At 41.1% G+C, this 13866-nt stretch overlaps 3 protein-coding genes across 6 annotated transcripts in view; 1 reads left to right on the forward strand and 2 right to left on the reverse strand.

Moving 5' to 3' along the window:
* Positions 1 to 2156, reverse strand: part of LOC308402218 (red-sensitive opsin) — a gene marked incomplete at its 3' end in the record, with an annotated part of 19712 nt that extends 17556 nt beyond the window's left edge. Inside the window, exons 1-2 of the mRNA XM_080890907.1 lie at positions 2077 to 2156; positions 1939 to 1989 (exon numbers count right to left, since the gene is read on the reverse strand). The remainder of the gene's footprint in view (positions 1 to 1938; positions 1990 to 2076) is intronic.
* The window catches only part of opn1sw2 (opsin 1 (cone pigments), short-wave-sensitive 2), a 22460-nt gene extending 9154 nt beyond the window's left edge, over positions 1 to 13306 (reverse strand). Inside the window, exons 1-2 of the mRNA XM_080891964.1 lie at positions 13172 to 13306; positions 1939 to 1989 (exon numbers count right to left, since the gene is read on the reverse strand). The gene's annotated coding sequence lies outside the window, so the exon portion shown is untranslated. The remainder of the gene's footprint in view (positions 1 to 1938; positions 1990 to 13171) is intronic.
* hcfc1a (host cell factor C1a) overlaps positions 13232 to 13866 on the forward strand; it is a 13585-nt gene continuing 12950 nt past the window's right edge. For all 4 annotated transcript variants that reach the window (XM_080891937.1, XM_080891940.1, XM_080891938.1 and 1 more), the window contains exon 1: positions 13232 to 13384. The gene's annotated coding sequence lies outside the window, so the exon portion shown is untranslated. The remainder of the gene's footprint in view (positions 13385 to 13866) is intronic.

Here is a 13866-nt window from a genome sequence, read left to right on the forward strand (position 1 = left end):
CAATGACTTACCACCGAGTGTTACCATGAAACCTTCGATCTTGCATGCTAGCGCACCAAAGATGAAATATCTGAATGAAAAAGTGCAGCAGGCAGTGAAGGAGCCCACAGTGGACACAAGAAGGTTTGCTGCTGCCAAGTTCAACAGGATGTAGTTGAGGTGGGATCGAAGTTTCTTGTATTGGATGGTGCATGCAATGGTAAGGGTGTTGATGAAAGTGCCAAAAATAAATATGAATAACATGAAAACTGCCATGGCGTAAAAGGTGGCAGTATCCCCCAAGTGGTCCTGTGGAACCAGAAAAGGGCTAAGTGACGTGATGTTGTTTGTGTCCAGGCTGACGGGTATCCAGAAGTCTTCTGGCAGCTCCATATCACGTTTACCCTTCATTTTGCTTATTTCGAACAACGTACTCCTGCTGATGTTACGGCTCAAATTAGGTATCGCGCAGGCTCTGCCAAATAATAAATTTAAGGAGCAGACATGAACGCTGTGCGGTTAGGAATTCTATCGTCTCTTGTCTTTATTGGCTGTGTGCGTCGTATTGACGTTTATAAAGGGTTTCATGACACTGATCGCTATAAAGTGGTTAATTGATTATTTAATTGACTACGTAATTAAATGACTAATTTAATTGCCTTCATAGCTTTTCATTTTATTAACTGGTGTTGATGCTTCTGTGGTTTCCAGTTCTGTGTTGCGTGCTGTGATGCTAAATTCTGAGATTTGGTTATTTGACAGATATCTGAACTAACAAGTATTTGAATCTGGGAACAAACACAAGCATATTTGGACTTCCAAAAATCTGTGCAAACCTAGATATGTTTTTGGCATCCAAACTTGGTTAAAGAGGTTAATCCCTCTTTCCTAAGGAAGTTCCCTGCCGGTCTTCACCTGCTAATCTGGTTTCCAATCACATTATATTTGATAATCTCTTGTTAAGTGGATTACACCCTATTTTGCATGGGGATTTAACTCAAGCTTTGTGTTACCTTCTTGGCATTTTGCTGCCTTTACTGAGCTTAAGGGAGCGTCTTTGTTGCACTAGCATGCAAGATTGAAGGTTTTATGGTAACACTCTGTGGTACGATTTAAGCTGGCGGGTTAATCGCAGAATTTGCTCATTGTCGTCCCAACGATCCGATACAGAGGAGGATGTGCATAAGCATACTTAAGAGGAAGAAAGTTAGTGGAGGAAAATAGAACTATTAAACTAGCTTGCTCAACACTTTCTTATTTCTAACTTTATTTCATTTTAATGGGCAAAAAAGTTGTAGACTATTTCATACAGGAAAAACAAAATTGCACAACCTCAGCAATTTGGTGTGTATGTGAATATTAACAAAATACAGCTATGATATGCAGCCAGTCAGCAGCAGTTTATAAAAAATCAACCTAATCACATGCATTTCCACTCGAAGCAGGTCCAGCTCATGTTGAGGAGTCTTCATCCTTATTTCTGCTCATCCTCAGCATCTTTATTTAGTTTTTTTTTTAACATTGAAAAAAAGATGTTGATAAAATTTTTTATTTCTATAGTTTATTTATATAAGCTGCTGTTTCCTGATGCATTGCAGCTGCTTTAATAAGACATTTTAATTTAAACCTGTTTGTTAGTTTATATTATTTTTGAGATCTTTTAATTATGGAAAGGATAGGGACTTCTACAGACAGCAAGTTTCCAGAATGTGGAGACACGTGATGTCCATGCTGTTCTTTTGTGCTTGCCAAAAATTGGCAGGAGATCCTAAAGATCTGTTTATCAAGGACAACATGGACAACTAGGTTAAAGACTGCAGGGGATCTTGGAAAAGACAGACACTATAGAAGCAAATCTCAAATCAAAAGACTGATGGTGGTTGTTCACAAGTACAAAAGCAAAGCTGGGATGTATCATGTCAGGAAGCCCAGCACAAAGATCAACACCATCCTGGTCACCTTGTTGTTGGGCTTCAGGGTGGACGCAGATCCAGCTTGGGTCTTTGCTGCCTGTCAAGTAAGAAAACAAGATGACTTACATGGCTTCTGCATGTTCAGCAAGTCACCCATCTGCTTGTTTCATTACAGAAAATTTACCTTTGCATAGTATGTAGTATGTGTGATTTTCTCCACATCCACAGGAATGGGGCAGTTTTTGTGTGATGTTTAGTGCAGCATCTATTGTAGGTGTGCTGGAGTAAAGCAGCAGAGGGAGTGGGAATACATTTACAGGCCTGTCAAACATTTAAATACTTAATTAATTCAATGATTAAACAATTATTTATTCATTAAGTAAGCGACAGCATTAAGAGGGTTGTGGGTTTGAAACTGCATGGGGCCTTCCTCTGTGGAATTGTTCTTACTGTGCATGTGAGGCTTTTCTCAGGAAGTTCACCCCATATAACAAAAACCTATATGACAAGTTAATTAGTAGGTCTTAATTGGAATTTTATGTAACTTTGATCTTGTCACTCTCTGAAGTTGGCAGTCACCCTGTCCAGGCTGTACTCTGCCTCTCACAGTATCAGCTGACTTGACCCCTATGACTGTAACTGGATGTATTGATGGATTTATCCAGAAAAGGAAAAAGCAACTCCTCCAGGAATATCACCAGAAGCAAGAAATATAAAAATGAAAAATTAGAAGCCAATATATGTTTTTAGGGTATGCTCAACATAATGAACATGAAGTAATGGCTATCTACTGACAAACATGTTTCCACAGATAAGCAAACACGTTAGCGAGTGCCAATGCACAAGATGGTTCAATTAGTTCCACTATAGAAGGAAGGACACTGTTTTGGGATCTGCTAATCCAGGTACCAGCGCTATTACGACAGCAAATCACATTCAGTCTGATCTTGATTAACCTGCTTGCTGTTAGTATTAGGATGGATGATCTTGACCTTCATTATCGTATCAGGCTCAAGAAAGGATTATCCGATGTAGAGGATGGATCTCTGCAGACGGCAGAGTTTGGGCATTTTTTTCCACTTCAGAACAAATTACAGCAGGACAGATATAATGTTGATAGTCTCTTCATGACAAGTAGGTGAAGAAAGTGGGGAATATTGTCTTTGTGAGTTCTACTGTGGAAATGCACACTCACTGTAAAAAACAACAACAACAAAGAAACTGTGTAATTTAACAGTGTTTTCCTATTAACTCTCCAGGAATTTAAATATATTAAATATCAACAAAATTACAAATATAGACTGGGAACTTACAAGTCAAACCTGTAACTGTGAATGACGATTTTTTTCCCACATAGAAACACTATAAAAGAAAGACTATTCACAAATTCAGCTCGATTTCAGAAATATATAATTGTTTTAATGCTGTAAATACTGTACATATATGACATTTGATGCAATGAGTGAAAATTAATAGCAAAGGAAGTCAAAGTATAGGTTCTGAAATTTTGCATACATTTGTTTATTATTTAGCAGATATCTTGTGTAATTATAAAGCTTTTAAAGTAAAATAATGCTTTAGGTGTTAAAGCTGTAAGTTCCTAAACAGTAACAAGTAAACCCGCAATCTCATTATTGTAAAAGGACATTTAGACCAACCTTAAATCAGACAACTAATGCCAGAGTTTCACAAAGACTTGACCCAGACTGCTGTCTTTATTTGACAGATGTTGTTGTGAATGTGAATGACACATACAGTACAAGTACATATGAGAATTCTAAGGACTGTCTGCTGTACATGTGTTTATTATAAAGTAGTATATGTATATTTTAAAAAAAATAAAATTAATCAAAAATAGGTCATAAACACATTTAGTGTACACATTGGTGGTTAGCACCCTGCCATCATCTCTGCACATCCTCCACCTGTGCCTTCAACACAAACACCTCTTATGCCCACCCAGCTCAGCCTGCTCTGGCCTGTGACGGTTCAGTTTTGGACCTTAAATAATAAAAGCATTGAGAACATTAAAAAAAAAGTATCCTACTTTGCTCCCTAGACTGCTGTCATTTCCTTATGAGGCATTTTATTTGGGGCAATGCCATTGTAATGAGCTTCTGCCAGCAATAAAGAAATAATATCAGTCTCCACCAGGTGGCATGCCATCCAGCTTCAGACTACCATACAAACCCACCAATTCATCCTCTCGAAATTTAGCGTATGAGAGGTCCAGAATTATTTGCCGTAGATGTCTTCTACCCCTAGATTCTTTACTTGGGACAATAACATGAAGTGAGGTAAATGGTTGTCTGTCTCTCTGTGTTTGCCCTGCAACACATTAGTGATCTGTCCAGAGGGTATTCTACCTTTTGCCCAGTGTGAGCTGGATAGGCTTCAGCCCCTGCAACCTTAAATTCAAACCAAAGAAGATGGATGGGCTATGGGTGGGTGGATGATGGATGGATATTATTGGCAGGTGATAGACGTACATTTAGGCAGTTACCATTCCAAACAGAAGGCACAAAAGTAGCCTGCTAAGAAATAGAATGGATAATTCCTTTGTCCAGACTCTTTCATAAGCAACAAGGTAAACCTAAAAGATGTGTTTTGACTCAAAAGTGGTCCTCAGTCCACTGCATTCCAGTCTGAGATTAACTGATTTTTGTATTTTCCCATAAATAATAATAATGACAAATCTCACCGCCTATTGAAAAGGTGCAAATGGTGCATACAAACTCACCAGACTGCAAGAAATGTAGTGGCTGTAATAAAAGTAACTGGGTTTATTCCACCCCAATACCTAAATGAAACCAGCGCCCATGTTTGCATTTTCTTTGTCACTGTTGTCATTTTTCATCAGGTTAATATGGCTTTGTGTGTGATTAGGAAAGCAATTAAGATAACATCCATTTAGAACAGAGGGTAAATGTAAGACCATCAAGGATGTGACGCTGTTCCTGTCACTGTGTTACTGTGTTTGTACACTGGTGTGACCCTCCGTGCAAGTCCCTAAAATGAAGCATTTGGTAGAAAAAAAAGAAAACAAAAACATTTAGGTACGTGTTCTGAAGATGCTCAGTGAAGATCTGTGGACGATCACAGGATGTGTGAACAAAAAACTAAATGATGTGCAATCTGGTGCATGATGTTTTCTTTTTAAATAACAAAATGCATAGAACTCCTACTTTACAACCTTGCTCATCATTTGTGACAACTCTGTGCTGTGACAAATCAACCCTTTACAAGATTATTTACCTTTAGAATTCCTGAATATAAGTTTATAAAGCCAAACAACCTCACAGATGTGGGCACAATATGAATATGAATGAGTCAGACAGCCTGCTGTAGTGGTGGGAGGGAAAAAAAATCCCTTCTCAAAATCCCGCTCAAAATCCTTGATCCGTGTCACTTGAGTGACATCATGATCTCTTTAGGGTTTGAAAGCTCAGCTCTCCTGCCATTATCTAAGACTCTTAATGAGTGTAAACAATTACTGGCATCTGAGCACCACTGACCTTTCTCAGTCTGCTGTACTCATCCAGGTGAGCACATGTATGAGAAACATGGACAGTATGTCAGTATGTACTACAAAAAATATATATGTGCTGTGTTTTCGTGACCCAATCTGGTTAAAATCTAAACATGACGATAATAATAATGATAATAAAAAATACAGTGACACTGATCAAGATTTTTCACAGTACAGCATGTATAGACATCACTCAGCAAGACGTGAACAAGAGTATTTTTCCAAGTGTTCCGTGATCTCTGCTATTTCCTTTGTTTTCGTTCTTTAGGCAGAGGTCATGCTTGGCTTTCTAGGAAGCTTTCATCCTTTTATCTCATCATTATCGTCATGACGGCCCTAACGAGTTTCCAATCTGTCTGTTGAGACTTCCGAGACATAATCCCTTTTCTGCGGCACGCATGAAATGTCCACTGAAATGGCTTTACCATTGTAGTTTCTTTCTTTCTAGTTCTTTCAAAATAAAAACAATCTTGACCAAACACAATATGAGGAATAGTTATTCTTTAGTTTTTCTGCATCAATGGCAATTTTCTTCATTTTAGGTTTGATCAGAAAAACAAAGGGACCTATTTGAGTGTGCAGCTGTAGTTGGACCTTATAGCCTATTTGATGGTCATTTCCAGCGTTGTGCAAAACTCGTGAATCATCCTTCATTTCTTTAGACCAAGGAGCTCATCGTGGACTACAGGAGGAATGCTGACCCACATCCACCCATCCACATTAAGGGGACGGCTGTGGAGCGTGTGAGCAGCTTCAAGTTCCTGGGAGTCCACATCTCCGAGGATCTCACCTGGACGACCAACTGCTCCAAGCTGGTCAAGAAGGCTCACCAGCGCCTCTTCTTCTTGAGGACTCTGAGGAAGAACCACCTGTCCTCAGACATCCTGGTGAACTTCTATCGCTGCACCATCGAGAGCATCCTGACCAACTGTATAACAGTCTGGTACGGGAACTGCTCTGCCTCGGACCGGAAGGCGTTGCAGAGGGTCGTGAAAACTGCCCAGCGCATCGCCGGAGCACCACTTCCTGCCATAAAAGACATCTACAGGAAGCGGTGTCTGAAAAGGGCTGGGAAAATCATCAAAGACCCCAGTCACCCATCACATGGACTCTTCACCCTCCTGCCCTCTGGGAGGCGCCACAGGAGCCTCCGGACTAAGACCACCAGGTACCGGAACAGCTTCTTCCCCACAGCTGTCAGACTCCTGAACTCTGCCTCCTGACATCTGACCCACGTTAAACTCATGGACTGAACATACACACACCCACAATGGACAACTGTACCCTCAAACACAATAATAACATGGACTGAACCACCACTCACAACCACTAGCACTTTATATAGCCTCTGTAGAAACTATCTACACCCTCACTTATCTTAACTGCACTAATGTATAGCTCTGTGTAAATAATCATTCTGTACATTCGATAATCTTTAATCCTACAACTGTTTACAACTTGCATAGTTCCCATTTCTGTATAGCTGTATATCCCAGATTCTGTAAAGTTATTTATTTCATATTCTGTATAGTTTTTCATATTTATATCCTGTTCATATCCTGTACATAGCTTGTACTCACTACAGCCTGTACATACTTATAGTTATAGAATATTCACAACCTACTTCATACCGTGTACATTATAACATACCATAATAGACCCATTTCTGTAATATACTCACATATCTATATTATTGCTAATATATATTGTAATATATCTATATCACTAAAGCACTTCTGGATGGATGCAAACAGCATTTCGTTGCCCTGTACCTGTGCATGTGCAATGACAATAAAGTTGAATTCTATTCTATTCTATTCTATTTATATTCTGATGGGCTTGAAAGTCAATGGTATGACTTTATTTATTCTTCAAAACACTGTGAACTTTCCTAGGCAGGTTTTCTTGTGATTTCTTTAAGAAGTCTTCAGGAATAGTTCTCCAGGCTTCGTGAAGGACATTCAAAGCTTTTCTTTGGATGTTGGCGTCCTTTTGTTCTGTTCAATAATGTTGAGCTCCCCACTCTGGGGAGGCCAATCCATGACTCGTGGTGTTTCACTGTGTTTTTTCTATCCAGGTATGGTTTTACTACGCTGGCAGTACGTTTGGGATCATCATCCTGAAAATAATTCTTTCCAGAGGGTAAGGTCTCTATATTGCATAATGGATCAAAATCTGATGGAACATTTCTTTGTTCATAATTAGATCAGTCTTGACAAATCCCCAACACCACTGGCTGAAATACAGCCCCACACTGTGATAGAGCCTTTTTTCGTTATGCGTAGACACAACATTGCTTCGTTTTTTGAGTTAGGTGCAATTTTTTATGCTTGAATAATTGATAGGTTCATGTTAAGCGAGTTAACAAACAATCAACTGGCTCCTTGGAAATAAAATACAAGTAAATGGAGGCTGGCTCAAGAGAATCATGTATATAAAAGTGGCTTGGTTTTTAGTTTGTTTGTTCTTCCTTTCTTTTTAAAAAAATGTTCTTTATATGACAGCAGTGAGTTAAACGCGTATATAAATCACAGCACTAAAACCTGTGCTGAACAGCTGGCTCCCATCTTTACTCTGACTGAATGACTACAGACCTGTCGCCTTGACATCTGTGGTCATGAAATCCTTTGAACGACTGGTGTTAGCCCATCTGAAAGACATTACAGGCCACCAGCTGGACCCTCTGCAGTTTGCCTACCGGGCAAACAGGTCGGTGGATGATGCAGTGAACATGGGGCTGCATTACATCCTGCAACACCTCGACCGCCCGGGAACTTTTGCCAGGGTCCTGTTTGTGGACTTTAGTTCGGCTTTTAACACCATCGTGCCTGAACTTCTCTCCTCCAAACTCTCCCAGCTCAGCGTGTCACCAGCTACCTGTCAGTGGATCACCAGCTTCCTGACAGATAGAAAGCAACAAGTGAGGCTGGGGGAGATCACCTCTGAAACTCGGTCCCTCAGTATTGGTGCCCCTCAAGGATGTGTCCTCTCACCACTACTGTTCTCCCTCTACACTAATGACTGCACCTCCAAGAACTCGGCTGTTAAACTCCTAAAGTTTGCAGATGACACCACTGTCATTGGCCTCATTCAGGATGGTGATGAGTCTGCATACCGGCAGGAAGTTGAGCGGCTGGTACTCTGGTGCAGTCAGCACAATCTGGAGCTGAACACTCTTAAGACTGTAGAGATGACAGTGGACTTCAGGAAACATCCCTCAACTCTGCTCCCCCTCACCATATCAGACAGCTGTGTGTCGACTGTGAAGACCTTCAAGTTCCTGGGTACCACCATCTCCCAGGACCTGAAGTGGGAGACCAACATCAACTCCATCCTCAAAAAGACCCAGCAGAGGATGTACTTCCTGAGACAACTTGGGGAGTACAGTTGACACAGGAGCTGCTGATCCAGTTCTACACTGCGGTCATTGAGTCTGTCCTGTGCTCCTCCATCACAGTTTGTTATGGTGCAGCCACTAAACAGGACAGGAGCAGACTGCAGCGGACTGTACGGGCAGCAGAAAGGATCATCAGCGCCCCCTGCCCTCCATCCAGGATCTGTACCTCTCAAGAACCAGGAAACGGGCAGGGAAAATCATCACAGACCCCTCACACCCTGGACACAGACTTTTTGATCTGCTGCCCTCTGGCAGACGGTACAGAAGCCTGCAGACCAGGACCACCCGACACAGGAACAGTTTCTTTCCCCTCGCCATCTCCCTTCTAAACAGTTGACCTGTCACACTGCTCCCACTGCAACTGCACCTTATGTACATTCTGTAGTATTCATTCCACCTCATTTCATTTCTGTATTTTATGTAAATAAGTTTAGATTAGTTATTTATAGTTGGTTTACACAGCTTTGTGTATGTACAGTGGGGCAAAAAAGTATTTAGTCAGCCACCGATTGTGCAAGTTCCCCCACTTAAAATGATGACAGCGGTCAGTAATTTGCACCAGAGGTACACTTCAACTGTGAGAGACAGAATGTGAAAAAAAAAAATCCATGAATTCACATGGTAGGATTTGTAAAGAATTTATTCATAAATCAGGGTGGAAAATAAGTATTTGGTCACCTCAAACAAGGAAAATCTCTGGCTCTCACAGACCTGTAACGTCTTCTGTAAGAAGCTTTTCTGTCCCCCACTCGTTACCTGTATGAATGGCACCTGTTTGAACTCATCATCTGTATAAAAGACACCTGTCCACAGCCTCAAACAGTCAGACTCCAAACTCCGCCATGGCCAAGACCAAAGAGCTTTCGAAGGACACCAGGAAAAGTATTGTAGACCTGCACCAGACTGGGAAGAGTGAATCTACAATAGGCAAGCAGCTTGGTGTGAAAAAATCAACTGTGGGAGCAATCATCAGAAAATGGAAGACATACAAGACCACTGATAATCTCCCTCGATCTGGGGCTCCACGCAAGATCTCATCCCGTGGGGTCAAAATGATCATGAGAACGGTGAGCAAAGATCCCAGAACCACACGGGGGGACCTGGTGAATGACCTGCAGAGAGCTGGGACCAAAGTAACAAAGGTCACCATCAGTAACACACTACAACGGCAGGGAATCAAATCCCGCAGTGCCAGACGTGTTCCGCTGCTGAAGCCAGTGCATGTCCAGGCCCGTCTGAAGTTTGCCAGAGAGCACATGGATGATACAGCAGAGGATTGGGAGAATGTCATGTGGTCAGATGAAACCAAAGTAGAACTTTTTGGTATAAACTCAACTCGTCGTGTTTGGAGGAAGAAGAATACTGAGTTACATCCCAAGAACACCATACCTACTGTGAAGCATGGGGGTGGAAACATCATGCTATGGGGCTGTTTTTCTGCCAAGGGGACAGGACGACTGATCCGTGTTAAGGACAGAATGAATGGGGCCATGTATCGTGAGATTTTGAGCCAAAACCTCCTTCCATCAGTGAGAACTTTGAAGATGAAACGAGGCTGGGTCTTCCAACATGACAATGATCCAAAACACACCGCCCGGGCAACAAAGGAGTGGCTCCGTAAGAAGCATTTGAAAGTCCTGGAGTGGCCTAGCCAGTCCCCAGACCTCAACCCCATAGAAAATCTGTGGCGGGAGTTGAAAGTCCGTGTTGCTCGGCGACAGCCCCAAAACATCACTGCTCTCGAGGAGATCTGCATGGAGGAATGGGCCAAAATACCAGCTACTGTGTGTGCCAACCTGGTAAAGACCTATAGTAAACGTTTGACCTCTGTTATTGCCAACAAAGGTTATGTTACAAAGTATTGAGTTGTATTTTTGTTATTGACCAAATACTTATTTTCCACCCTGATTTACGAATAAATTCTTTACAAATCCTACCATGTGGATTCATGGATTTTTTTTTCACATTCTGTCTCTCACAGTTGAAGTGTACCTCTGGTGCAAATTACTGACCTCTGTCATCATTTTAGGTGGGGGAACTTGCACAATCGGTGGCTGACTAAATACTTTTTTGCCCCACTGTATGTGTATGCATGTGTAATGTATATATAGACACGTGTATGTGTGCGTGGGGGGGGGGGGGGGGGGGGGGGGGGGGTATGTGTGTATTCACATTGTTTATGTTAATGAGAGTGTGGGGAGTGAGTTGGAGGGTGGGGTGGGCTGATTGTAACCATGTAAAGCACTTTGTGCTACATTTTTTTTTGTATGAAAAGTGCTTTATAAATAAAGATTGATTGATTGAGAGCAGCGGAGAGGATTGTGGGGACCTCTCTTGCCTCCCTCCCCAGGAGGTGTGTGTGTGTGTGTGTGTGTGTGTGTGTGTGTGTGTGTGTGTGAGATTTACATTGCTGTGCTTGAGAGCCACCATCTACCGGAACCAAATTCCTTGTATGTGTCTGCACATATACTTGGCCAATAAACACGATTCTGATTCTGACAAGCACGCAAACCTCCGTCTTTCTGCCTGTTACAAATAAACATGTACACATACAAACACAGTTTGTATGTGTACATGTTTATTTGTACATGTACATGTGTACAGTTTTGTTTAATGTTGTACACAGACAGACAAAAGGCACTGAAAAGTCACCTCACCTCAAAAGTCACCTTTGATGGAGGAAGAAAATCAGTAGTGTAAGTCTGCCATCTAATGGACTAACATAGTGCTGCAACAAAGGGCAGCTACTTTTCATATCATGAAATATGTTTTTTTTCTTTATTATTGGCCTTCTTTAGGAAGAAGGTCAGAGGTCAGGTTCAGGTACTCAGAACCTAAGGTCTTTAAGGTGCATGTAAGCACCCCACATGCAGCAGAAATAAAGCTGTAGTGTAAAAAGAGACAGATTGAATTACTGCCAACCAGCTAATGGATGATAAAGTAGTCTGGCAATAATAATTTAAAAAAATGTTTGCGCAGACTTTTTGAAGAAGAAGAAAAAGAAGAAGAAGTCCTGGCCTACTGCTGAGGATAGCTTTGCAGTCCATCAGAACATGCAATGACTGTTTAAGCCACATTAACTTATCATCTTCGCAGCAACGAATTCAACCTGCAAAAAGTCAGAATTATGCTAATACTCGCTCACCTTTTTCTCTTGCTGGTTACCCGGACATCTGGCACTAGTCTGCCAAACTAAAATGCTTGAACCACACTTATTGCTTTATATTTTGCTTCCAAGTAGCCAGACTTTCTACATCTGGCAGTGACTTTTTTGTCACACTGCCAGCACAGTAAAAGCACACCTGGATAGATAAACACAGAATACAACACTATCAGTTATTGAAGCAATGTGTGGTTATTAAAAGAGAACAAAGGGCAGCCATGGTCCAAAAAAGGAGCTTTGAATGTTCTTCAAATAGCCTGGAAGTACTATTCCTGAAGGCTACGCAATGAAATGACAGGAAAGCTTGCCTAAGAGAGTTAAGGCTGTGTTAAATAATAAAGCTTGTCATCTGAAATATTGACTTTTAAGCTTGGTACAATTGAAAAAACTTTTTTTGCCTTTTAAAAAAAATAGTATTTCCAAAAATACATGTTTCTGTATGGATTTACCATTTTCCTAACAAGATATAAATAAATGAATAGTATCTCAAGACTTTGACAAAGTACTGTGTATATATGTTGTGTTTTAAATCTGAGTTGCTCTAAATATGATGTGATCTGTTTTGCAGTATTGGTCATAATGTACAATCATTTCTTTATTTGTTGTCTCGGTCATAAACCGAAATACTTTTTAACTATATGTTTTATTTCGCTACCTGGAGCGTACATTTACTTGTCTTTTAGGTTGACATCAAAGAATATGGCTGAACATCCATCCGTCCATCATCCATCCATTGTCTTCCGCCTATCCTACGGCTGAACATATTGATGTCAAAACCAGGGACGCTTTTTTTTAATGTTGAAGCCATTGTAGTAGAGTATTTGTATCAGTGGAGGGCGCGCTAAAGGGGGGCGTGGGCGTGTCAACATTAATATATGCGAGCGCAAAGTCTGTAAATTGTTGCTCGTGCGGTGTTGTCGAGAATTTGTGGGCATATACAAGTAGGTTTAGAGGGGAATAAAATCAGAATTGCATACAAAATTAAAATAAAAGGAGATTCGGTACGGGTGTCGCCATCTTTAGTAAGGGACAATAACCCAACTCCTATAACACAACTTGTTGTAATTCGCGCAAAGTCGTAACGTGTTTACTTTAAATCGATTTGCAGTGTTCCTAAAAGTACACTGGTACTTACTGCACGATTCGCACACACAGATTGACAAAAATAAAAAAAATGTATATACCTTTACCTCCGAAACGGTTCGCAAGTGGGTCCTTGTCGCCATGTTTACTTTGGGTGACGCCAACTCTCTTCCATTTTCCTCCGCCTCTGGTTGTCAAGAAGATGGCAGCTTCCAGGCAGGCATGAGAGGAAATACTTCTTCACAAATCGAATGAATTTGGATTATTGCCGCAAGATTAGAGCACATATCTGTGTTTTTGCAATAACTGCATCGAAATAAGTGAGTAAAATTCTGAAGCGTCTGTGCCCTTTTCGCTCTGTTGTGTTTTGTTGTAGCAAACCGCCCGGCCATTTTTCTTGTGGGAGCTGTAGACTTAGGCCGATTGTTGAAAAGATGGCTGCTTCCAGAGACGGCATGAAACATAATAACATTGTGTTTATGCTGTTTAACTCAATTTAGCTCAGTTTTAAGACCGTTGCCGAGCTTGCCTTTGTATCAGGTAAATTATGCACGACAGAGAAACTTTAAATTGCGTTGAATTTAATTGAGAAATTCGGCAGCGCTTTGACAGATGCCAGCTAACGCCGTTAGCTCGAGCAAATTAGGTTGAGTAACTAGCCGCTAGAGCTAACGGGGTACGGCTAACATGAGAATTTGAATGCCGCGATTGCAACTTTAAATTTTTTGTAAATCTGGGTAAAAGGTCTCATAGTTGTTTGGCCCTTTAGTCCCATAATATTTGCAACTGTTAACACAAACTT

Source organism: Rhamphochromis sp. 'chilingali' (genome assembly GCF_963969265.1).
Source record: "Rhamphochromis sp. 'chilingali' genome assembly, chromosome: 9".
NCBI classification, from domain to species: Eukaryota; Metazoa; Chordata; class Actinopteri; order Cichliformes; family Cichlidae; genus Rhamphochromis; species Rhamphochromis sp. 'chilingali'.